Source organism: Dipodomys merriami, unplaced genomic scaffold (assembly GCF_024711535.1).
Source record: "Dipodomys merriami isolate MVZ:Mamm:240054 unplaced genomic scaffold, mDipMer1.0.p SCAF_10, whole genome shotgun sequence".
Lineage (NCBI taxonomy): Eukaryota > Metazoa > Chordata > Mammalia > Rodentia > Heteromyidae > Dipodomys > Dipodomys merriami.
In genome coordinates, this window is record NW_027202271.1 from 33,851,769 (window position 1) to 33,878,819 (window position 27,051).

The 27,051-nt window shown below is 38.7% G+C and overlaps 1 long non-coding RNA gene across 2 annotated transcripts in view; it reads left to right on the forward strand.

Annotated features, from left to right (window-relative positions):
- The window catches only part of LOC138804548 (uncharacterized), a 31,819-nt gene extending 29,293 nt beyond the window's left edge, over positions 1–2,526 (forward strand). Inside the window, exon 5 of one of the 2 annotated variants that reach the window (XR_011365291.1) lies at positions 2,232–2,526. This is a non-coding gene — a long non-coding RNA (uncharacterized lncRNA). The remainder of the gene's footprint in view (positions 1–2,231) is intronic. The other variant, XR_011365294.1, reaches the window with a different exon arrangement.
- Positions 2,527–27,051: the final 24,525 nt, after the last annotated feature.

Below are 27,051 nucleotides of genomic sequence, written 5' to 3' on the forward strand. Positions count from 1 at the left end.
TTTTCTCCCAGAATACTAGGTTATGACTGATTTTTTTCAAGAAGGGACTATTATGAGTTCCATGTTACAGTGAAAGAAACTGAGGTTTAGAAAGGCCAAGTAATAAATAGTAAACCCAGGTCTATCTTAGGTAAACACTCTAAAATCTTAACAGGTAAACCCTGTTGAAAATTCACTCATAATCTTCAGCAAGCACGACACTAACTAAAGCTAAGAAAGAGCCTGTACCAATCGCAGGCTCTTGCCTATAATGCTAGCTACTCAGCAGGCTGAGATCTGAGGACTGCAATTTGAAGCAAGCCTGGATATTAAAGTTGGTGAGACTCTTATCTCCAATTAACAACCAAAAAGTTGGAAATGGAGCTGTGGTTCAAGTGATAGAATGCTAGCTTTGAGCAAGAAAGCTCAGAGACAGTACCCAGGCACCAAGTTAAAAAAAAAAATCTCTAAAGTGTGACTCATCAGAACTACATTATTAAAGAACAAGGCAGACTTACTGCTCATGGAATCAAAAGCACACACATGATTCCTTCTTAGAGAAAATAATTTCACAATAGTTAATTTGTCAAAATGTCAGTATTTCCTTAGAAATGATGATTTTAAAAATTACGTGCAACTGGCCCCTTTGTATGGTTTGGCATTTAGCACAATACTCATGGGATTCAGGCTGTACTGAAAACCTTCTTTGACCTCAATAGTTTCTGATGACCTAACACTGTTAGGGAAAGCTACATGAGCTGCCAGGAATTTTCTGAGAGTTCCGTTAACTCCCATGGTTTAAAGGGTCAATATCTCCCCAGGAAAAGCACCAAGCGGGTCAGGGATGGCACTTACTAAATGCTAATAGTCCTGCAGTGATGTTAGTTCTGAAAGCATTAATATTAACTTTCTCCACTAGAGGACAGTGCTTGAAAGAATAACAATCTGACTACCTCTGAGTTAGACCATACCAAGGACTGGAACAATCACTCCTTTGTTACTTTCCCTAACCCATGAGCAGTGCACATAAAGGTTTTATTTCTCTGGAGGGGAAAAAAAAAAAACAGGAGAAATAAATATGTTTACTCTAACTTGAGGCAGAAATCATGAGGTTGTCTTAACTTGCTGATCAGAGGAAGAGCAATGCCAGTCACATTTAATATCCAGAATTAGAGAAAAAAGGCTCCTTACAGATGCAGTTGGAACACTTGTGTATCAACTGTTAAAGTGGAACTAAATGCTATATGACCCAATGTCCAGAAAAAAAATCTGTAGGTATGGTTAATCATCATTAAAATTTTTACTGTGGGGAAATATTTATTCAATAAATATCTTGCTTTCCTTTCTCAGTTTCATTGTCATATTTGTCATATATTACCATTATATATGTATTTCTATAATGGTAAAATATTTTGAGAGGGTTAGGTGTTTTTTAAAAGATAAAGGGATGTTTATTGGTAGGGACTAGTTAAAAGAGATTTTGAAGGTACATTTAAAAGCCACAGATCCCCTTTCATTTATCTGCATGAATCTTTTAGCAAGAGCTTCATTCATTAGAAAGACTGCCAGGGGAGGCACTGATTGTGTTTTTGAACTGTAATGAAAGCCTACAGTGTCAGGTCTTGTCCTTTGCTGTACCAAGGACCATCAGGAGCCTGGGGGATTAGTTGAGCATTCCTAACTTTTTAAGAGACTGATGTGGGAGTAAGGAGAGAAGAGGGATGGAGGTGAGAAGTGAAAGAAGGAGTTTATCAATGAATACTAAAGTCAGAACTCACTTTCCCTGGAGCCAGCCCAGGGGATTCATTAATCAGCCAAAGAGGTATTGAATGATCACTAAATAAGCCAATTGGAAAATACCGGAGAGCATAGCACAATAAATGGGTAGTACATAAGATTGCAAAAATTGCAAATCTTTTTTCTGCCCTGAAGGATAGAGGAGTACAGTCAACAATACAAATGAAAGGAGAGGTATTCAGAGAAAGTGGGAAGTGGTCAGATATAAGAGTAGGGAAATACCACTTCTACCCCAACTCAATCCAACAGGTCCTCTTTCCTCTAAAGCTACTCTCAACATTAGAACCAGATATAAAGATAAGGCAACTTTAAGACAATCACATTAGCCAATAGATTTGCGTCTCTAAATTATAAATGTGCAATTATACCCAATTAGCCATCCACCCCTATACTAGGAGGGCAACCTTTTCTGAAGAGAACTGTGTGTTCATCCTAATTTATTATCCTAATTGAAGGGAACCGTTTGGAGGATTCTGAAAGCAAGATTTTTAAGAAAAATCACCATCTTCCAGAAGATTAAGATTTTTGCCCAGCCCTCTGCAGACCCTGCTCAAGACAACAGACCACTCTGAGTAAAACAATTCTCCTCTTTGTAGAAGATCACCAATATACCAGGACTATTGTGTGGATGGACAGAAAAAAAAGGATGGTGGCAACTCTAATGCTTTTCATAGAGCTCTTTCTGCGTTGACCCATCATGTTCTCAGAAATAAGCTCTTTCTGCCTTCATTTTGGATTTCAAAACCTTAACCACAGGTAAGTGGAGACCCAATTACCATTTCAAAGGATCTTCTACCTTAAAAATCTTAAAGCAGGGCTTTTAAGCATAAGGACTTTCTCTTTTTTTCAGCTGAATTAGCTGAAAATGTAGAATACTGGATCCGATAGATTTTAGGAATCTTTTAGGCACCTTCCCAACACACTCAATACAAACATACATACATATACATATTTACATGTATATAGGTATATACTTACACACATATATAGACATACATACATATGTAGACATATATACATATATATATATATGGATTTTTTCTTGAGTCAAGAGCAAATATTTTGGAGAGCTGCTCATCTGATTCTCAGCCAGGTAGGCTGTTCAGCTGAGAATTGCAAACACAAGATTAGAAGCTCATATACGTGACTTTAAAATCGTCATGTTATCCAATGTTATCTTGCTTGTCAGAGAAATTTTATAAATATTCAGAAATACATTTATAAGTAATACTGAATTTAATTAAAAAACATGTGCTATTTATTATATATGGTCACTGGCCAACTAGGTTATTTCTAGTCTTATCAGAATCAACATGGCAATAGAATGTCTCCTTGTCCTTCCAACCTCCTCATTAAAATGCATTGAACTTGCTTTTTCCTACATATAAAGATAAGGTTATTAATTACAGGAACTGCTTATCAGCAAAATGTAAAATAGCAGGAGAGTCATTTGCTGGTTTAGGTATGAATAGAAAGAAATGGTGGGAATCGAAGCAATGTGAAAAGAAAATCATAGAGAATGAACATGACATCTGAAAATAAAATATTTAAATTTTAAATTAAAATGTTTCATGGGAAGCATTTGTATATTTTAAAAGAAAGACAATGATGAAGAATGATTATGTGAATATGTATATGTGTAAATTACAATTTAATATTGAAAGAATAAATTGTGATATACATTTGGTAGCACTAAAAACAGAAAAGATCACTTTGCCTTCTAGATAATTCTGCTAGGATGATGAGTGGTCAGGAATCAGTAGGGACAGGAACAGAAGTGACCTTATAGGCAATGCCAGAAGCCTGGCTTGTATTCTTGCATAAACTTGCCAATAACTAGATGCATCTTAAGTTGTGAGAATTTCATTTCACAGTTACTGAAAATAAATATGTGGCAAATAGAAAGCAGGGGATTATCTTCTCTACAGAAGCAGGAAAAAGGAGCAGTTAATTCTATCAACATTTTATGTGGAAAAATACTAACTGGGACGCTAGATCTCTGCTGTTATGTTTTCTTGTCTACCAATCAAGATGTTGGGGAAATGGATTCTCAACCCAGGTGTCCGTCAATAACTTCAGTCTTGAAAAGGGACCACATCCCTAGCTGGATCCATTTGCACTTAATTTCTGGGTCCTTACTCTTCATAGTGAGATGTTTTCATTTCCTCCACGATTAAGTTAGTGAAAATCACTTGTATAAATGCAAAAGTTTTCAGCCTACTCTCATGTGTAAATCAAATAGCAATCCCTAGCCTAGTGAAACACACATGGTGTCAGGGAGCCATATTGTTTGTTTTTCCTTTTACAAATAGGAAGGAATAATTTGGTTACAGGTGAGAGTAGATGAAACTTAAAAACCTAATAGTCTTTGTACACTCTGTCAATCCATCTACACACCTATCTATATATCTGCTTATCTTCCTCCTTATTTAAGAAAGCTTTCCAAAAGCTTTTTGAACTGTAGAAAACTTAAAAAAATCTTATCAGAAAAAATAGCATAAAAACAAAGATGTTCTACTGTGTCTTCAAGAAGGTCACACCAAGGCTGGCTGGGCCTTGTTCCCACTTGAGAGCTACAAGGAGAGACTTATGGGTTGCAGAAAGGGACAGTGGTAGCTGAGGGAAGGGGTGTGGCTGCGGGTGCTACCTTGTCCATCTGAAGAGGAAATGCTTGCAAATCAGCCGTGGGTAACAATAACAAGGCAGAACACTTCAGCCTTTACTAACACCAGTGAGAAAGAACTCATTATGATTGATTTTTTATTTTGGAGACAGTACTGGGGTTTGAACTCAAGGCTTCAAAAACTTGCTCAGCTTTCTTGCTTAAAGCTGGTGTTTGACTATTTGCACCATCATACTTCTAGGATGGAATTGTGTTTGCCCATTGGAGATGGAATCTAGAGGATTTTTCTGCCTTGGCTGACTTCAAACTGAGATCATCCAGCTCTCAGCCTCCTAATACCTAGGATTATAGGTGTGAGACAATGGCTCTTGGCGTTGTGGTTTATTGACTCAATATATGATCCTCTTTTTCAAACTGTGCTGACTGGAACACACACATAGAAAAATATTCTAAATAATAAATTCCAAGTATTAACTACCTCTCAAATCATCACTCATGAATGAAATAAGACATCTTTTAAGCCAGTGAGGGTAGAATAATTCCGAAAAATTACACAGTTAGCCATGTATAATGAAGGTATCTTGTTGGGGCTGGGGGGGGGGGGGAAGGTAGCATTGGAATGAAAGGGATAACAATGATCAAGATGCAATGTATTCCTAAGTTGACATGTTCAGTTGAAACCCCTTTGTACAACTTAAAAATAATAATTTAAAAAGGAGGGGGAGAAGATATTTCAATTCAATTAGTCTATTCTTTATTTGCTTGAATTTTTGTTTAAGTCTACATCGAAACCTTTTTTTTTTTTTTTTTGGCAATTGTTCAATATTTGTATAGTTGGCCAAGTGGTGTTTAATTACATAGTTGAGTCAGTGCTGGTTGGGGACGCTAAGCTCTCTGAGGACTGCATTCACAGCTGTTCAGCTACAATCCTTGGCCAAAGCTACACGTTGTCAGGTGTGTGGCTATGACCTTGGGGCCAGATCCTTTTCTGTCATTTTCTTTTCCTCTGGGTTTTCCCTCTGCCTTCTATTCAGATTTCTTTTAAATTAAGAATAAACTACTTCCTTCCATAAAAAGAGTCCATATGCAGAATTATTTTCTGTAGAGCACCTGTCTTGCAGGATCAAAAATTACATATGCAGGGGCTGGGACGGTGGCTCAGTGGTAGAGCGCTTGCCTTGCATGCATGAGGCCCTGGGTTCGATTCCTCAGCACCACATAAGCAGAAAAAGCCAGAAGTGGTGCTGTGGCTCAAGTGGTAGAGCACTAGCCTTGAGCTGAAGAGCTGAGGGACAGCACCCGGGCCCAGAGTTCAGGCCCCATGACTGGCAAAAAAAAAAAAAAATACATATGCAGAAGATATTTGTTGTTAGCCAAAAGAAGATACTTTGAAGTCTTAGGAATTCCAATACTACAATGGCAATATCTTTGAAAGCAGGATATTAAACCATTGAAGGGGCCCATCCAGTCATTTAAATAAAGCCCAGCTGATGAGATTTTACAGTCCCAGGAGCAACACTTTATAGCAAATATTAAGGACAGAAGAGACAGGGGGGTGAATGAGTTATGATTCACTATGACCACCAAGTTGGCTGCCTTAAACATGAGCAAGACTTCCATCTGAAGCCTTGACAGATTGTATCTGACTGCTACAAGCTTCCTTGATGAGGATCAATAATGTTACCTTGAAATTTATATCTTGGTAGATCTGGATGAATGCCTTAGTCCCAGGCTTTTATAGTAGTTTCCAGTCCTTGGGCAGTAAGCCGAATCCTGAATGGATTTCTCTTTTCACATGTTTATATTGGAAAGGAAAGGCTAAAAGATAGGGATAGGCTACTAAAATAGAACATCAATTACTCTCAGACGTAAGAGTCCTCAAATCCCTTTAGGTGGGCACTTTCTTAGAATAATTTATTCGACAGTTCTTTCAACAAATGTTTATAGGTTGACTACTTATACCAGTGATTGGGCCAGGTTTGGCTTGCAATGAACAGGGCACATCTTTCCTCAGAGTTTATAGGTAACTTCTGAAAACACAGAAATAAGCAATAAGGACGGATAATGAACTGGCAGGCAGTGGACAGCGAGCACTCCCAGAGGTGAAAGTGGCTTGGAGATGAACTGGTTTGAGAAGGTGGCTATGACATAGGAGGGGGAGATTATCAGGCACCACAGTTGCCTGGGCCTTCTGCAGCAGATTAATTCATCTGACCTTGATCTACGTTTGCATTGCTCAGACTTCAATATCCTGATGTGGTCTGGCCCTTAAACCACAGGATAAGCAAAAAAAAATATCTTCCTTTAGCTTTTGCTAAATGGTGAATAATTTAAAATATTTGTTGCTAAATGAGTGGAATACAAAATAGGCCTTTTTTAAAAAAAATAAATCATGAAATTTAAGATATTTTGTGCCATGATGGGTCACTTCAGGAGCAGAGTCTCTCTGTCTCTGTCTCTGTCTGTCTCTCTGTCTCTGTCTGTCTCTGTCTCTGTCTCTGTCTGTCTGTCTGTCTGTCTGTCTGTCTCTCTCTCTCTCTCTCTCTCTCTCTCTCTCTCTCTCTCTCTCTCTCGTGCGTGCGTGTGTGTGTGCGCGTGCGTGCGCGCACGCGCGCGTGTGCCAGTACTGGGGCTTGAACTCAGGGCCTGGGCACTGCCCTTATCTTTTTTTCTCAAGGCTAGTGCTCTACCACTTGAGTCATAGCTGTACTTCTGGCTTTTTGTTTGCTTGTTTCTGTAGTTGTGGTCAATTGGAGATAAGAGTCTTTGGACTTCCTTGCCCAGTCTTTGTTCCATCTGTGAGCCTCAAATCTCAGTCTCCTGAATAACTAGGATTACAGGTATGAGCCCCTGGTGCTTGGCTAGGATAAATTCTTACAGCAAAGTTTGCAAAGCCCATTGTGATGAGGAGCTTTTGAGGATTTTAAGCAAATGACAGGAGCCAGTTTGCAATTTAGAAAAATCTCAGGCTGCGAGGGAGAAACTGATTTGGAGACAGTCAGAGTGAAAGCAATTAGAGTTTCGGAGGCTACTGCAGCTACCGATAAAATGACACTGAGTCCAATTCAGGTGGTAGCAGAATAAAAAGTGCTTTCCAAGATATTAGAGTGAGTCAATCAATGGGATGTTTGCTGATTCATCACTTATTTAATAAACTTTTACTGAGTAGCTACCAAATTTTGGACATAGTTCTAAGTTCAGAGCAGGGAAAGACACAGTGCAGAGCCTTACCTTCCTATCTCTTTTAATAAAGATTTAGGCTAAACCAGCCTGATGCCTAATGGCTCATAGCTGTAATCCTAGCTACACAGGAGGCTGAGATCTGAGAATCACAGTTCAAAGCCAGCCTGGGCAGGAAAGTCCATGCCATTGTTATCTCTAATTAATTACCAAAAAGCAGGAAGTAAAACTGTGGCTCAAGTGGTAGAGCAACTAGCCTTTAGCATAAAAAGCTCAGGAACAGAGAGCTCAGGCCCTGAATTCAGGCCCCAGGACCATCTTCCCCTACCCCATAAAAGGGTTAGACAAAATCAAGCAAACAGAAATAGAAGTCAGTCACATAAATCAGTGATAAATACTCAAAGGAAATAGGCTAGGTAAAACGGTCTTTCTTTGGGGAGTATATCAGGAGATCAGAAGTGGAATTAGGAGAGTTGCGCAGAAAATGAGGTGAACATGGTAAATGAACAACATTGTTCTATATTGAGACTGGGGGTTAAAAAAGACAACCGAACACCTCTCTTTTTATGTGTTTGTTTTGTTTTGTTTGCAGACTTGGAGATGGAACCCAGGGCCTCAAACATGCTAGGCAAGAGTTCTGCCACTGAGCTACATTTTCAGCTCACTCAAAGACCTATTTGAGAATATGATGTGGAATTCAGTTTAGAAAATCCAGGAGAGACAATTGCTTGGGAATTCACACTGAAAATAGAAAGAATAGGTAGATAAATAGGCAGAAAAGAAAAGCTGGCCCAAAGACTAGCATGCACACATATATAACTTGCCTATTTAATTTGGATTCAGAGGTCAAAATAGCAGCACATGAAGCTACAGATCAAAACACCAACCACATGAAATGATGGAGAGGTCCTAGTGCCTCCTGAGCAGGTGTGAGGGTATGAATGCAGATGATTTATTCTCCGTGAGGCGGACAGCCCTCATCCCTATGTAATAAATGGGTGGTATGTCTCCCCAATTTCACTTGTTTGACAGTTTGAGTTCTGTGGGTCACATGCTATTAGTGGAAATAGCTCCATGCACATGGGAAGCTTCAGGCTATTCTCTGCCAGAGTGTGCTCCACACAGCTCTTCCTTACTGTCCACTTGAACTTCAAAAAGGCATCTGCACAGTCAGTCCCCAGACAGACTCCAACCTATAATGAGGCCCAGGGCCAGAAGCACAGGAGAGCCATTAAGATAATGAGGGAGTCTGGAGTTCTTTCTTATACAGTCCCTAGAGCCCCAATTAGGCAATTTTAAACCCCAAATTCCAAGGATGTGCTGATACTGAAACACCCCAGATTTGTTTTTCCTCCATCAGATAATGTGAGACAATAAAACCACTGGGGTGTAAAAGGAGGAAGTCCATAAACCCATTTCTGGCAAGAAGAGGAGGAACAGAAGAATATAAAAGACTTTTTTTCCCCACTCTCCACCAATCCTTTCACTACAGCTGGGTGCCTTTCTTCAACAGGTGTTGCCCAATAATGTGAGCGTTACGTTGACCTTTACATTGGCCGTTTGGCTGGAGACAGTTTTCTATGAGGCTGATTCAGATAGAATCTGCCCATTGGTTTTTACTGAAGTCATTCATAGTTATGAAAGCTACAGAGAGTCACTTGTAGAGTCTTCCAACATCAACAATGAAGAATACTCCACCTTTAAGGAAAAAACCCAACAACAACAATATGCCTGCTTGAAAGGACACTGAGAAAATAAAAGCTTCTGTTCTGAGGCTTAAATAGGCCTTTTCACCGATCATCACATCGCAGTAAATGGAAATGAGTGATTTCTTCCCAGACATGGGATTTAATTTGAAGAACAGGCTTAAAAGCCATCATATGCTGGCCAAAACCAGAAAAACAGACATCTTAGGAACATGTTGATCTGTTAATTGGTTATTCAGGGAACAGAGATAGAAAGATTTTAAAGAGAGGCCATAATTTGAGATAAAGAACATGTATATCTTAAAGCCATATTCCAAAAATAAACCTGTCCTTATTTTCTGGTATTTTTCCTTGTTTCCTGCATTTTTCCCCATATGCTCACAATGTCAGTAGATCACTGGTACATGCCCAAACTCTGAGGCTGTTTTCTTATTTGTCTAGACTATCATGTCACAGACATTGAAAACTCCCTACTTTTCTAAGTCTAGAAATGAGTAGATACCCAGTGACAACATATGTGTGTTCATTTGTAGTTGTTTCTTCTTTAGGGAAACAAATTGGTTAGAATGGATGCATATAATTCTATAATCATGCCTTCCCACACCATAGACAGGATGTACTTATAAATTTTATTCTTAAGAATAAGATTGGGGCTGGGAAGGTAGCTCAGTGGTAGAGCGCTTGCCTTGCATGCATGAGGCCCTGGGTTCGATTGCCCAGCACCACATAAGCAAAAAGAAAAAAAGCCGGAAGTGATGCTGTGGCTCAAGTGGTAGAGTGCTAGCCTTGAGCTGAAGAGCTGAGGGACAGCGCCCAGGCCCAGAGGTCAGGCCCCATGACCAGACCCCTTCCCCCCCCTCACCCCCCAAAAAGCATAAGATTACCTGGGAGCCAGTGGCTCAAGCCTGTAATCCTAGCTACTCATGAGGCTGAGATCTGAGCATTATGGTTTGAAGCCAGCCCAAGCAAGAAAGTCCATGATACTCATCTCTAATTAACTGCCAAAAAGCCGGACGTGGAACTGGAGTCAATTGGTAGAGCACTGACATTGTGCTAAAAAAAGCTAAGGGACAGTGTCCAAGCCCGAAGGTCAAACCCTAGGACTGGTACTAAGAAACTAAGACAGGTATGTTGACAGCCACTTTATATCACCTCATATTAGGCTGACATTTGAAAACAGTTTTAATTTGCTGGTCAGTACAAATAACTAAATAGGTAGCATTTCCAGTATGAAGATTTGAATGTTGACATAAAATAACAACTGCTTTAAGGAAATAGAGAAGAGTTTATTCTAAAGCAAATATGAATGATTAGGGACTAGGAGCATGGATTCAAGCTCTACTGAGTAATGAGCTCCAACATGGAAATGATTACATAAACCTTTATAGCCACTGAAAACAGTGAATCAGTGTGTTTACAAATGTGTAGGTAACATCATCAGGTCAATGGAGAACTGGATATGATTTAGATTTTTGATTTCTCAAATAGAAAGTTGGGTTAGTGCCGGCAAGCAGTGTGTCAAGGTCAGCAACACAGCCTGAAGGTTTTATGGAAAAGGATGTGAGGTCAGATACAGAAGCTGATAGTGAATGTCTATTATAAGAGGCTAAACAGAGCCAAAGGCAATTTGGGCTGTTGACCTGTAACCTTCTATCTCTCTACAATCAGTAATTCTACTCAGCCAAGGGCCGCAGCTGGAAGGGTCTTAATACAGATACAGCTTCTTCAGAGAATTTCTAGATAAGAAAATTGCAACTTCACAAAAATTACATTTGCTTGATGTCATTTAATAGGAGAGCACAGGGAATATTCTGGCTGGGCATCCTTTCATTCTAAAGGAATTTTGTTTTATTTTGTTTTGGGGGGTATCTTATTATGTCTTTCTATCTACTTAGAAAAAACAAAGAAGGGGAAAAGTCAAAAATCCAAAAAGACCTTCATTAAATGATACAGGTGTGTTGCTAGGTGGCCCTTGTTAAAGTCCTAGAGATGTCTATGTATTACCTTTTCTCTTAACTTTCAGTCTTTCTGCCTAAATTTCATCTTTAATTTAATTGATTAGTTCATTAATTAATTGTGCCAGTCCTGGGGCTTGATGATCTCTTCTTTCTCTCCCTCCTCCTCACCCCTGTATCTCTCTGTGCCAGTACAATGGCTTGAACTCAGGGCCTTGGCACTGTCCTTTAGCTTTGTCATTCAAGGCTGGCATTCCACCACTTAAGATGCAGATCCACCTCTGGCTTTTTGGCTGCTAATTGGAGATCAAAATCCCATGGACTTCCCTGTCTGGGCTGGCTTTGAACCATGATCCTCAGATCTCAGCTTCCTGAAGAGCTAGGCCTATAGGAATGAGACACCAATTCCTGGTCTCAATTACCTCTTTATCTAATGCTTCATTGAGAAAAATTTCAGGCAACTCATTTGTAACATAGTACTATTATTCTGGAGAAAATTTTTCTTATGAGTCATTGTAAAAAATGTAAATAGCCAGGTGGTTTACACCTGTAATCCTAGCTACTCAGGAGGCTGAGATCTGAGGATCACGGTTCAAAGCCAGCCCAGGCAGGAAAATCCGTGAGACTCTTTTTTTTTTTTTCTGCTTATGTGGTGCTGAAGAATTGAACCCAGGGCCTCATGCATGCAAGGCAAGCACTCTACCACTGAGCCACCTTCCCAACCCCCCCCCGCCCCCCCCCCCCCCCCCCCGTGAGACTCCATAAACCACTAGTAAACTGGAAGTGGCGCTATGGCTCAAGCAGTAGAGTACTTGCCTTGAGCTGTAGAGCTCAGGGACAGCGCCCAGGCCCAGAGTCAAGCCCCATGACTGACAAAAAAATTTTAAAAAGTAAATAAAAATGCCCCTACCACAATTAAATTTACTAAATTGTGCTCCTACTGTAGTAGCAAAGCTTCAATTTAATTCTCATCTGTCTGTAAATACTAAGGAAGAATTTGCCATCATTTTATGAGGATAATGATTGTTAGCTTTACAGCCATAATTACTAGACACAGGACAATATTGTGTAGACTGCAAGCTCTTGCATAAAGGATACAGTCTATGTCTGAGGTAAAGTGAGGGACTAAATGAGGAAACACTACTTTTAAGACTATTACAAATATCAGGAAAGGATTAAGAAAAGACAGCCACCATTGATATAAGGAAGGTTACATTCCAACACATAATTACACTCTCAGTTAAAAATAAGAAAAGTGTCCTTCACTTGCAGACATCACAGAAACTAGCCTAATTTTAATCAGACTTAAATTACAGATAGGGGAGTGGAAAGACCTGTGAAGGATAATTACATACACCAGATTACTACTTTTCTATTGATGAGAAAGGAAATTAATAAAACCAAATTTGCCCATTTCTCAGTTTAGAAGAGATGGAAGATCTCATCGTGAATGGAACAGTGTTTCAGAGAGCTAAGCTTTCAGGTGAAATACACACTGGATGGTGAAATTCAGGAGCAGGAAGAAGTCTTCCCCCAAACAATGGTGCCTTTATTCTTTGCAAGGGAAATTCCCTATGGAATTTCTCCATGACAACACTTACTATTCAAACTTGGACTACCATGGGGAATAATTGAAAACACTAAAACACACACACTTTCCCTGTCTCTCTGTCTCTGTCTGTCTGTCTCTCTTTCTGTTTCTCTCATCAAACAGGTGGGATTATTAAACTAGTGTTACTTACTTACTTCTGAGTAGGAATAATTTAGGTAACATTTATTTGTCGGAAGTTTATGAACTAGGTCCTCTAATAGCTATTGATATATTGGCATAATTTATAGTCTCATGAATCTTAGATACTAGTTGAAGAGAAAGCCACTAATCAAATAATGCCTAAATGCATATTTCATTATGGACTGAGGTAAAAGCGGTTCAGAGGGAAATCTACTGTTGTTGTTGTTGTTGTTTTTTAAAGCATGTAACTTCACCTCAGGTGGGCCCCCAGGAAGGTCTAGGAGGAAGTGATTATGGAATTAGTTGACTGTTGTTGGATGAACAGGTGACAATGAGGTGAGCAGAAGGATGGAAAGTTATTCTGAGTATATTCAGTAGCCAATCTAAAGGAAGTCTACCTAGCTGTAAGAAGAAATGAGGTACTGATAAGTGCTGTATGTGGCTGGAACTTGAAAACGTTTTGCTAAGTGAAAGAAGTCAGATGGAGAAGGCTACCTATTATAGGATTTCACTTATATGAAATATCTACGTGAGATCAGTGAATGAGAAGTGACTATCCAGTAAGTATGGATTTCCCTGGGGGAGGATAGAAAGGTTCTGGAACTCAATAGAGGTAATGATGATAGAACTTTGTGAATCATTGAAATTGTGTTGAGTTCTCCAATTTAACATGGTTAAAATGGTGAATTGTAGGCTATGGGGATTAGATCACTACTAAAGCAAAACAAAATATAAGGATAGTATGTTCAAAGATCTTCCTGTTGGCAACAGAACAGTGAGCAGAGCCCTTCCAGGAACTGAATGGGGAAGGATGATGTGAAAGGACAGCAGAGACAACTGGGAAAATGAGCAAGATATGAGGCTGGGACAAGATCAGGCAGAGCTATGATGTCCAGGGGAGGATTTGGTCTTTATCTTAAAGAGACTGGAAAACACTGAGAGTCACATGTGTGCATGCGTGTGTGCATGCATGTGTGTGTGTGTGTGTGTGTGAGCATGCATGTGTACTACTTGTGTATGTGTATAGGAGGATCATTATCTCATATATACACATTAAAATGAGATCTATCCAATAATTAAGAATGAGTTTTGTATTTATTATTTGTATATGGCCAGATATTTAATAGATAGATATCATTTCTTAATGCTGGGATTGACTCTATGGTCTTGCACAAGCTGGAAAAGTGTTATATCACTGAGCTATACCCAGATGAGTATTTTATTTTATTTTATTTTGTCAGCCGTGGGGCTTGAACTCTGGGCCTGGGCACTGTCCCTCAGCTCTTCAGCTCAAGGAGAGCGTTCTACCACTTGAGCTACAGCACCACTTCCGGTTTTCTGGTGGTTTATTGGAGATAGGAGTCTCACGGTCTCTCCTGCCCGGGCTGGCTTTGAACCGAGATCCTCAGATCTCAGACTCCTGAGTAGCTAGGATTACAGGGGTGAGCCACCAGCGCCCGGCAGATGAGTATTTTATATCTTACAAGAAAGGTATGATGGAAATTGAGATGAAGGAAAGGTAATAGGCACAACATGAATGTTACCTTCTCCCCAGTTTTTTGTAGGAATAATCTCTCTAGATATTTTTAGATAACCTATATAGTCTTGGCATTATGGAAACATGAGAATCTTTCAGAATGAGGGAAAGTAGAAATTGATACATGAGGCACGTGGTGGCAAAGGCTTTATGGGATGGCAGGGTTGACGATGACATTTGAAATGGAGGACCTCACTGGTGCCAGTGGGAGGGGCTTAGAGGTGTCCATGGTGATAACTATGAATGAATAAATGGTGAGGCATGAAGAGCTGGTCTTGGGTACAGTGTGAATAATTTTTGGTGGAAATGATATGAATTGTGTTTTTCATGATTTAAAAAGTCTGTTGATGATGGGTCAGAAGTTGTGGACTTCAGACATGGGAGGAATCATCTAGACTGACCACAGGAATGCCTGGTTGCATTCCAGCTCTCAGCATCTAGTGTGCACCACAATGAGGCAAAGGCTGTCTCATTTTAAAGAAGGTGCTTTAGGCTAATGCTTTTTCAAATCAGAGGTTTTCCAAGTAGGCACTGGCTTGTTGCAGGAAATTTAGTTATGCATAGCACACAAGATTCATAACTAAAATTGGGTCATCTATTGCAAAAACTAAGAAATTACAAATATAATTTTATAGAGAAACTATATAACTAAAACCCTCTATGTATATTAGGATGAACTAAGAATTCTTGTTTACCTTCTAGCTAAATGTATATTCTGTAAAAATTATATTCTCAATTGACATAGATTTTGAATGAACACATCTCTGAAAACTACAATAACTTTTTTCTCTGATGGTGCATTTCCATCAGTCGCTATTATTTATCTCCACAAGAATGTTTCATAATACTGGGGAATATCTTAAGTAAAAATCTGAGAATGGGTGCAGACTTCTTTTTGTTTTTTATTTATGTATGCATGAATTTATTTTCTTCTTTTTTTTTTTTTTTGTCAGTCATAGGGCTTGAACTCTGGGCCTTGGTGCTGTCCCTCAGCTCTTCAGCTCAAGGCTCGCATTCTACCACTTGAGCCACAGCGCCACTTCTGGTTTTCTGGTGGTTTATTGGAGATAAGAGTCTCACAGACTTTCCTGCCCAGGCTGGCTTTGAACTGTGATCCTCAGATCTCAGCCTCCTTAGTAGCTAGGATTACAGGTGTGAGCCACCAGCGCCCAGCTATATGCATAATTTTCTATCATCATATTTCAAGTACAAGATTTTGAGAGCCACTTTATAATAGAAAAATATATATTCAATGAGATCCATTGTAGCAAAAAACTGCATAAAATACTCCATGTTTTTACTATTATTATCTAGTTCTGTAACAGAAAGGTTTGTGTTGGACAGAGATACCCTCTTTCAAATGAACTTGAAGATTGTTCAAAAAATGTTTTAATCCAATTAAAATTTTGGTATTGACTCAAAGATATTCATAAGGGCAAAACCTAAAAGGTAGGATAGGAATGAAGGAACACTAGGTACTCAGAAAGCTTAAAAATCTCAAATAAGCTGAGATCTGAGGATCACAGTTTGAAGCCAGCCCAGGCAGGAAACTCTGTGTGACTCTTATCTCCAATAAAAAAAAAAATCTAAAGTAAGTAATAGTATCTTCAACACAATTCTGTGACTTAAAACTATCTAAAAATTTTGATTGTAAAGAAAAATTCTTATTCATTTTATGTAGTTAAATACAAGTAAGATCAATTTTGCATAGAACAAATCTCTATTATGTGTACATTTGCTTAAAAATTGGAAAACCCAATATACGTTTTAAAAAGCATTATCAAGAAAATGGCTCCTTAGTCCCTACAGACAATGGATAGACTTCTCAGAACACTTACCTTGAAAAAAATTACAATGGCAACAAAAAATGCGATGCCAAAATTCAACTGTTGAGATTCAATGATACTAATAAGCCTAAATTTAGAAATCAATGTTTTCTCAATTGAGTCCTTGATACCATCTTTCTTATTATTGTAAACTAGAAGAGAGATTTTAATAGAAAGGGTTATAAAACCCTAGGTTATCCATCACAGGGCTTTTGGAGGGTCTGTGAACCTCCAGTCCTCATCAAACCTTGTGATAAATATTGTGTGATAGATCTGTATTGCATCTTCTTGGCTAAACTGGAACTGTGTTTTCCAGAATTTCCTTCTCTGCACTGCAGATTTCCAGGATCATATGGGCATCAAGAGCCATTTGGCATAAGTTTTAGAAAGTAGAAGTAGAGCAGGGATTTCTTCCCCCACCCCCTCACGTTACTGGATGCTACTGGAATTCATGCATGCTGCCACAGATCATAGGCTTACCTTGTTGGCATGGGCAGCACTAGGCTCCTGCCAGATCCTCCTGCTAGATCTGCTTCCCTGAATCTTGGATTGGATGCATATTAACTCCATGATGGAAGACACCAGTTTTTCTTCTATAATATCTGTGGACCTCAGATGCTCTTTTCAAAGACAGAAACAACTGCTTGGCATCTTTACTAAGACCTCTTAAGCAGTTTCTACAATACTATAAAGCCATATGTCTATTTGTCTATAAATGTATTTACATATAAACATGTGTGTATTATATAAATATGTGTATATCTTATAAAATATACAATGATATGTGTATGTGGTTTTGCTTAAAGCCAACTGATAAACTATTTAAGCATACTCTTTTAGAATGTTGTGAATGTAAATCATACAAATACATACAATGAACCTAGTATGGGAAATGAAGAGGCCAGCAAAATGGTAAGAGGATACCAGAGACCCATAAAACCAACGTAAGAGAAAGGATGTAGGAACAGGTTGACTCAAACAGATTCAAAGCTGTTCAATGTACTACAAGAAAATTAAACAGAATTTTGGGACTTTTTCTTTGTTGTTATAATTTGTGGAGGGGAAGGGAAAAAACAAATCGTTTAAATAAGGATACAGGTGGACCCATTGCAACAATGAGACATACAAGTCGTTATGTCGAAAATGAACTATTCTTTTTTTCTTGTGCCAGTACAGGGGCTTGAATTCAGGACCTAGTAGCTGTTTCTTAGCTTTTTCAGTCAAGACTAATGATTTACCACTTGAGCCACAGCTCTTCTTTGGCTTTTTGCTGGTTTAATGGAGATAAGATTCTCATGGACTTTCCTGCCCATGCTTGCTTTGAACCACAATCCTCAGATATCAGGCTCCTAAATAATAGAATTTCAGGTATAAAGTACCAGTGCCTGCCAGGACATCTCAACTAGAAGAAAATAATTTATAGAATATCAATTTTCCACAAATTAAGGTGTAACTTTATAGTGTCTGACTCACAGATCCAATAGTAAATCCGACAAAGTCATTCTCCAAGAGCCAGAGAATCTTAGGCTCGACAGACACTTACTCTAGTAAAGCTTTGAAATGAAATCAGTTTCCTTTTTATTTCTAAAATTTAGATAATTTTTTTAACATAGTGATATGTACTTTTCTGCAGAGAACATCATAGCCTACACTGAAAGGACTTGTAGTTTTAAAAAGAAAATTAACATCTGAGCAAAAAAAATTATAACTGATTTCATTCAATTAGGTGGTTGCAAAAAATAATAAATATTTGGTTAATCCTGTAAACTCTCATTTAATTTATTATTTCCCATATGTATTTTGTTATTGTTTCCGTTGCTAATATGAAAATAAAACTGCTTGAAGTTTTTATTTTTTAAACAACAGTCATAAAATCTGCTCATCTGCTATTCTATTAAACTGTCATATTATCTATTTATCTAGATTTAAATAGCAATAGCCAACATTTACTGAGGCTTATTTTGTGAGCGTTGTCTCATTGAAGGTCCACAATAACTCAGTGATGATGATTTTGTGTCTGGACTGACACTCCACAGGTCAGCTCAGGGGAAGGAAGGAGTCATTTGAAGCTACATTATGGATATTTGAACCTTTGTCTGTCTGTCTGTCTGTCTGTCTGTCTCCCTCTGTCTCTCCCTCTCTCACAGATTTAACAAGAACTACATTGTCTCTGCTGGAAATCTTCTAGAAAGGTAAATACATTTATTAAAAATTCACTTCTTACTTCCTTTGCAGTCAGTGTCTACTGTGGGCAAGCACCCTTGCTGGCTGGAACATTTGGTATATAAATTCCTTGACGTGGCTTACCTCACCATCCTAACAGAATTGAGGTATTGCTAAGGTCCTGTTAACCCCCTTTCTCTCTCCATGTCACAGTTTCAATTATATTTATAAAAATGACTCTAGGCCGGGTGCCAGTGGATCACGCCTGTAATTCTAGCTACTCAAGAGCCTGAGATCTGAGGGTCATGGTTTAAAGCCAACCTGGGCAGGAAACTCCATGAGGCTCTTAGCTCCAATAAACCACTAGAAAATCAGACGTGGCGCTGACTCAAGTGGCAGAGTGCTTGCCTTGAGCTGAAGAGCTCAGGGAGAGCGACCAAACCCAGAGTTCAAGCCCCACGACCACCACCACCAACAACAAAAAGACTCTAAAATGTACTTCCCCAAATCCCAAACCACATTCACATTTCAGCTGACCTGTTTGTTTTCTCCGTGGATGTTCTTCAAACATTTCAAGTATGCCTCCTCACATTGAACACACTGCCTTCCTTCTTCCCATGGAAAAAGATATTCTCATTTTTGTTCTAAGTATTGGCAGTCTTACCATGAAATCTAAACCTGTTTTCCTCCCCTAATGTGTTTCTGTTCTACTGTTCTGACTATATATAAACCCAGGGTATATTTGGTTTGCAGAGTTTCATTCAACAGTGAATAAAAATATAACATTATGTTATATCCCTTCCTTTTCCCAAATTATAAGATGCAGGACATCGGAATCAGATTCAGTGAAAACAGGGGTTATACCATGGGAGAAGAACATACAAAAGAAACAAGAGAATCACATAGTGCATTATAAGTATGTTAAACAAAACAGTAGCAAGAAAAAAAAAGCTCTTGGGACCCTGTCTTGGGGTTCATTTTCCTTAGCAACATCTTATATGATCATATGTACATTTTTTAAACCTTTTTTGCTTGTCCTAGACATGTACTAGTTATTGCAAATAAGAGAAACCAAGGGACCTGTTTCTTTGGGCCTGGCTTACTTAGTATAATTTTTTCCAAGTCTTTCCAAAATCCTTAAGTAAAGATTAAGGTTGACCCATTGCAACAATGAGATGTACAAGACACTATGTTGAAAATGAACTTTACAATTTCGGGGGGCAGGGGGAGAAGAGTTGGGGAGGTGGGGAGGAAGGGATGGTAGGGTAAAACAAAGGAGGAGGTAACAATGTTTGATAAGAAATGTACTTATTACCCTATTCATGTATCTGTAATCCCTCTGTAAAGTATTTTTACAATAAAAATATATATGAGTCGGGGGCCCATGGCTCATGCCTATAATCCTAGCTACTCAGGAGGCTGAGATCTGAGGATCACAGTTCAAAGCCAGCCCGGGCAGGAAAATCCATGAGACTCTTATCTCCAATAAACCACTGGAAAACCAGAGGTGGTGCTGTGGCTCAAGTGGTAGAGCACTCACCCTGAGCTGAAGAGCACAGGGACAGTGCCCGGACCCAGAGTTCAAGCCCCATGACCGACCTACACACACATACACACACACACACACACACACACACACACACTCACACACACACACGGAAAAATACATCATTCTTCCTCTAAGATATATGTATGATTTATTCCCTCCTCTCTTTGACACATCAGCTTACTAATGAGACTGACTGACCATCTCATCTAATACCTAACTGTGAAGCCCCACACCTCATCCTTCTCATTCTGCTCTAATAAGTCTTCTATAGAAAAATCGTTCTACTACTAACATCTTACAATATTTATCTATTTATCCTATTATTGTTACTGTCAGTCTCTGTTTACCAGAATTTCAGCAGCATGGGACCAAGATTTTGCTCAACATGTTTACATTTCACAGCCACCTGCAGCAGAACCCACAATTGGTACTACATAAATGTTTACCCAATGAATACATGGATCTATGAATTAATTTTATAGTAATGCAAACACAGCTATATTGTTGTGTGAACTGCAAAACCTGTATGGTTGAAAATTTCATATATCAGTGAAAATGCTTTATTTCTAAAGTATTTCCACAGTGCTGCACAATTTTTCACTGAAATGGAAAGTTGAAAGGAAAGTGATGCTCCAAAAACACAGATTATTGTTACTTGCTATAACCACATGGCAGTCTTATACAAATTATGTAATTAGTAACAAAAGTTTAATAAATACACCACATAAAATCTGTATTACATTGCTATTCCATATGTTGAAAATGTTAGTCTAAAAAATGTTTTAGAAGATTTCAAAATAGAGGTTACCAACTCTTAAAATCCAGAAGAGTTTTTGGGAACTATTTAATTATAGAAATAAATTGAGAGTTGGAAGGGTTTCAAGAGGCTTATTCCAGGCTACATGGTAGCAGGAAGGGGCCCCTATCTCTCCTACAGCTCCTCCATGAAGACAGATACTCTTATCATTAACACTACTGCCCTCCTCACAACTAGTGAAATCCTCTGTGTCAGTTATCTGCCTCTGAAATTGGTCAATTCCTTTGCTTCTTGGCTCCTTTACCCTCATAGACTACACTTAGCTTAAATAACATCTTTTCTATAAATGCTTTGGGTTTCTCTTATACTAATTGTTTCTATTCCTGAGTATACCTCTTTTTTTGGTCTTGTATTTCCTAGTGTTCTTGAGCATTAGTACAGAAAGTGTTATTTTTCAACTTGCTCTTTACAATATCTAACATAATGCTTTAAAAATGTAAGTCGTTCACACTCAATAGAGTTTTGCAATGAATTGAATTGGGAACAAAGCCTTGGAAATGTGGTGCTGGTGGTCTTTCCATATTATGTGGCCCATCTGTTTGCCATCACCTGTTTCCCACCTGCTGTCATTACTAGCCCAAAACTCCATCTGCTACTACTACCTCTCTTCCAAGCCTGACTTGGCACTAAATCTATCAAACACTACACCAGAGTTGCCTAGTCAGCATCACTTTTCCTTAATGACTTTTACTAATTGCTAACTTTCCGTTTTAGATGCCTCTTGAGAGTGTGCCTATTTAGAATATGAGGAAGTTAACTAATACTGAATCAGGACAGCTTGTCAAAAACTATTTGGTAGAAGCGCTAGGAAAGCCTGGGGGTTCAAAAATGAAGCCGGAAGTTACAGATGGCAAAGGGTGACCTTGGGAGGTCATTTCCTCTTCATGGTTCTCAGCATGCTTGAATTTAAGACGAGCCAGTCAGGTACAATAATGCTAAGGTCTCTTCTAGATGTAATATCTCTGAGAATAGTCATCTTTTGCTACATCTTCAATGCCTCTCTTTCACAAATGCTTCGTGATCACTCTCCTGATGAAATTAAGTCCCTTACAGTTCCACTAATGCTCACCTATTTCATAGCAATCAATACCTATCCTGTAATGCAGACAGGCTAGCTGAGCCTACTCCATTTTTTTGTAGTCCTGCTGGCCTCTAACTAATGATCCCTTTGCCTCTGTCTCTTTAGTGCTGACAGAATAGATAAATGCCACGACATCAGTTCAACTACATTGTGGGCTCCTGACAGCAAGAATAGAGTTTCTGTAATGCTCTGAAATGTTTAGAAAAATTTGTTATAGCTGGGTGCCAGTGGCTCATGCCTGTAATCCTAGCTACTAAGGAGGCTGATATCTGAGGATCACGGTTCAAAGCCAGCCCAGGCAGGAAAGGCTGTGAGACTCTTATCTCCAATAAACCATCAGAAAACCAGAAATGGCACTGTGGCTCAAGTGGTAGAGTGCTCTCCTTGAGCTGAAGAGCTGAGGGACAGCGTCCAGCCCAGAGTTGAAGCCCCACAACCAACCAAAAAAAAAGAAAAGAAAAGAAAAGAAAAATAGGTTATAAATGATATGTACCATATGCAATAAATATTTATTGACTAAAAATGAATAAATCAATAAATGCAAAAAGTACAAGACCTTGACAAGAAAATCAAGAAATAAAAACAAAAACACTACTGAATAGGTAGGATAATTAAATAAATTTAACCGAGGGTTATAAATTGTAATCACCCTGGGAAACAACTCCAGAAAACAAATATAATGCATAATTTAAACATAATAGCAACATATAGCACACTTGATGTACAAATATGGAAGGATATGGAAATGAGGATGAATAATGTCTCAAGGAGTTAGAGTCTAGAGATGGACTAAGGCTTTCATTCTCACTCTGGTACTTTTTATCTCCCTGAAAAAGTCATGTAACTTTGTCTGCCTTTTATCTACTTCTAACTCTTATATATATTTTTATCTACTTGTACTTATAACCATATAGAAGGTATTTACTTTATAGAGCTACTGTGAGAAATGCATGCCTGGTACTAATTGTTTGATAAATATTTTGTTCTTACTTTGAATTGGAACTGAAATGTTTCAATAGCTTATCCTGTAGTCCACATGACAATAATATTAGTGGAAGCTTTCTCCTGGGAGCAGTGTGAGGTTTGTACAGCTTTTATGACTAATGAATACATTCTACTTACATTTTTATTATCTTAAAAATAGCTAAAAAGCACTAGGGCCTTTTAAAGGCTTCCTGGATTCTTGTTCATACTAAACCAGTTTACTCTTCCAGGATGGGAATCTTGTAATGTGGCACATGCCTGTAATCCTAGCAATTCAGATGACTGAGATCTGAGGATCAAAGCCAGCCTGGGCAGGAAAGTCATGAGAATCTTATCTCTGATAAAGAACTCAGGGAAAACCAAAGTAGCACATGGTGACTCAAGTGGTAGAGCCATAGCCTTTAACAAAAGCTCAGTAATAGAGCTCATGCCAAGATTTCAAGCTCCAGGACTGACCAAAAAAAAAAAAGGAAAGAAAGAAAGGAAAAAAGATAGAAAGAAAGAAAGAAAGGAAAAAAAGAAAGGAAGGAAGGAAGAAAGAAAGAAAGAGAGAGGGGGGAGGGAGGGACTGAGGGAGGGAGGGAAGGAAGGAAGGAAGGAAGGAAGGAAGGAAGGAAGGAAGGAAGGAAGGAAGGAAGGAAGGAAGGAAGAGAGAGGGGGTAGGAAGGGAGGGAGGGAAGGAAGAAGGAAAAGAGGCATGGAGGAAGGAAGGAAGGAAGGAAAGAGAGAAAGAAAGAAAAGGAGAGAAAGATACAGAGGAAGAAAGAAAGAGAGAGAAAGAAAGAGAAAGAGAGGAAGAAAAAGAGAAAGAGACAGAGAAAGAAAGAAAGATAAAAAGAAAGAAAGAAAGGAAGGAAAGAAGGAAAAGAAAGGAAGAAAGGGAAAAAAGAGAAAAAGAAAGAGGGAGAGAAAAAGAAGAAAAAAGAAAGAATAAAAGAAAGAAAGGAAAGGAAAGGAAAGAAATTGACTGGCCAAAACAAAAAAAGAAACTGACAAAATATAAACTGAACACTATTTCTTAGTAACACATGCTCATCAGAGAATATTAATGACTACTGTATAAGTCTGCTTAGGGTGATATTACAAAAATATCATATGATGGCTTAAATAACACACATTTATTTCTTATCATTCTGAAGGCTGGAAAGCTCAAGAACAAGGCACCAGTAGCTTTCATTTTAGTAAAGGCCACTTCTTTGTAAACAGCCAACCACCATCCCCCTTAGCCTCCATATAGCAGAAGAGGAAAAGGAGCACTTTGTAGTCTCTTTTCTAAGGGCACTAAGGCTGTCTATTAAGGCTTCCTGCTTATGATCTAACCACTTTCCCAAAGAGCCACTGGCAAACAGCATTACATGGAGCATTGGGTTTCAATGGTCATTTTAGAGGATTGCAACATTTAGTCTTCAGTACGCATGACTACCTGCTCTTAAAACTTCAGAAAGAAAACTCTATGGCATGCTTTTTTTCAGAAATATCTTTATTTCCAAGATAGTCAAATCAGTTTCCAAAAAATCTATCATTTATGGTGCATTCTGTGAGGCTAAACTGAATGTTGAGGACACACAGGCTTTGGAATTGGACAGGCCAAAGTCACTTCGTAGTTTGAATGTGACTTTACCTTTCTAAAGGCATCTGCATTAGAAGAATAACCCTGGTTTCCTTCCTCAAATGGTGATTATCAGGACTCAGTGAACTCAGATAGAGGACACAGAGTCCATTGTGTGACAGAGAATAAAGGATCAATATGTGGTACAGCCATTATTACTTCTAATGAAACATTCCTGTGATTTTATCTGCAAAATGGTTTAATTTTAAGCCCATTTAGAAATATGTATTTCATAAAGAGGTTCCAGGTTTCCACAATACAAACTGATTGAACAATCAGAGGGAATTTTTACGAAAGGCAAAATTTTGATTGAGCCGTGAATAGACTTCTTTTAAACAAGGTTTTATATAGCCTAGAAGAATGTCACATGCACAATGGATCCCAAAACCATGTCTCTTATTGCTGAAAACTTGCCAGTCTGCAGAATTGCTCACTTACATATAGACAGTTATACTTCTGGGTAATAGGAAAAGAATGAGCTATTCAAGCAAGGATATAGGAGAGTGTTCTTGAGGCAAGCAGAGCTCCACCATTTCATTTGGCTGCAATAATGTGAATTCTGAAAATTACTTCATTTGGTGGCATATAAATGTAAAGGGCTAGCCGGGCACCAGTGGCTCACACCTGTAATCATAGCTGCTCAGGAGGCTGAGATCTGAGGATCATGGTTCAAAGCCAGCCCGGGCAGGAAAGCCTGTGAGACTCTTATCTCCAATAAACCACTAGAAAACCGGAAGTGGCGCTGTGGCTCAAGTGGTAGAGTGCTCTCCTTGCGCTGAGGAGCGAAGGGACAGTGCCCAGGCCCGGAGTTCGAGCCCCACAACTGACAAATAAATAAATAAATGATGGAAGGGGCTGCTTCCTTGTGAATATGCGCATCCAACCATCCTTTTTCTGTCTCCTTCTTCCCAGAGTCTCACTCCTCTGGCCACTGCAGAATCAAGCCCAGGAAAGTTGATGAATAATTCGACATCGAACAACCCAATCACTTAACAAAGTAACCTGACAAGTCACTTAAATATTAAGAAATGTCTTCTGAAAAACAATCATCTCACTAGCAGATTGAGGAAATATATTTGATAAAATGTTTTTGGAAGTAATTGGATCATTCAAACCATCTCAACTCTAGTGATGAGCAGAGAAATAGTCCCAATTTTATGGAAACCCCCTGGGTTCTAGCATTCCATTCATAGCATTCCACTGACAGCTCACCGAGTTATTTATGCAGATCTTTCCATTTCTGTACAGATCTCATGTTCACAAGCCCACAATCTGTTATAAAACGTCATTCTTTCAAGAAACATCACATACATCATTTCATCACCTATTTTTATGAGTGCCTTCTATGGATAAGGAAGGTTTTTTTTGAAGCTATGGTTATAACAATTTGGACTATGAAACAGCCCATTACCTACTCATCACCTGGGCTGTTCATATACAGAGTATAGAGAAATGTTATTAATGAAATTGCTGTAAATATACTAGCTCATTAAGCCATGGAAAGCTGAGGAGCACTAAGAAGCTTGGTACTTATGGTACCATAACTATTCAGCATTGTGTTGTTTTGTCTTCAGTCTTCTTCCTATCATATAAAAGCAAGGGCATGATGATCAAGCAAGATAATGTGACAGTACAGTTCAGTTCCTATTTCCCATATACTTGCAAGCAAGCAATCAGTAAAGAATATAGCTCTACTAAAAAAATAGAATGGAAGAAAGCCTCTTCAGTAAATGATGTTGGTAAAATTGGTTCATCACATGTAGAAAACTAAAGCTAGATCCATATATATCACCCTGCACCAGAATCAATTCCAAATGGATCAAAGACCTCGAAGTCAAAGAAGACACCCTGAAAACATTACAGGAAGGAATGGGAGAAACTCTAGGGCTCTTTGGCACAGATCAAAATTTTTTTAATAGAGACCCAGAAACACCACAAATCAAAGAAAGATTGAACAAATGGGACTGCATGAAATTGCAAAGCATCTGCATGGCAAAGGACATAGCTAACAAGATCAATAGAAAGAGGGAGGATCTTCACTAGCCATACAACGGACAAGGTTCTCATATCTAAAATATACTTAAAACTCAAAAAATTAAATCCCCAACAACAAATCCTCAAAGAAACAACTGCCCTATAAATATGTAGGCTAAAGACTTAAAGAGAAACTTCTCTGAAGAGGAAATAAGAATGGCCAATAGACACATGAAGAAATGCTCAACTTCTCTAGACATAAAAGAAATGCAAATCAAAACAACACTGAGATTCCACCTCACCTCAGTTAGAATGGCTATAATCAAGAAATCTAATAACAACAGATGTTGGAGGGGATGTGGCCAAAAGGGAACCCTACTGCATTGTTGGTGGGAGTGTAAACTTGTTCAACCACTTTGGAAAGCAGCATGCTATGGAGGTTCCTCAAAAGACTCCACATAGAGCTACCCTATGACCCAGCAATCCCACTTTTGGGCATTTACCCAAACGATCACAAACAAGACCATACTAAAGCTACC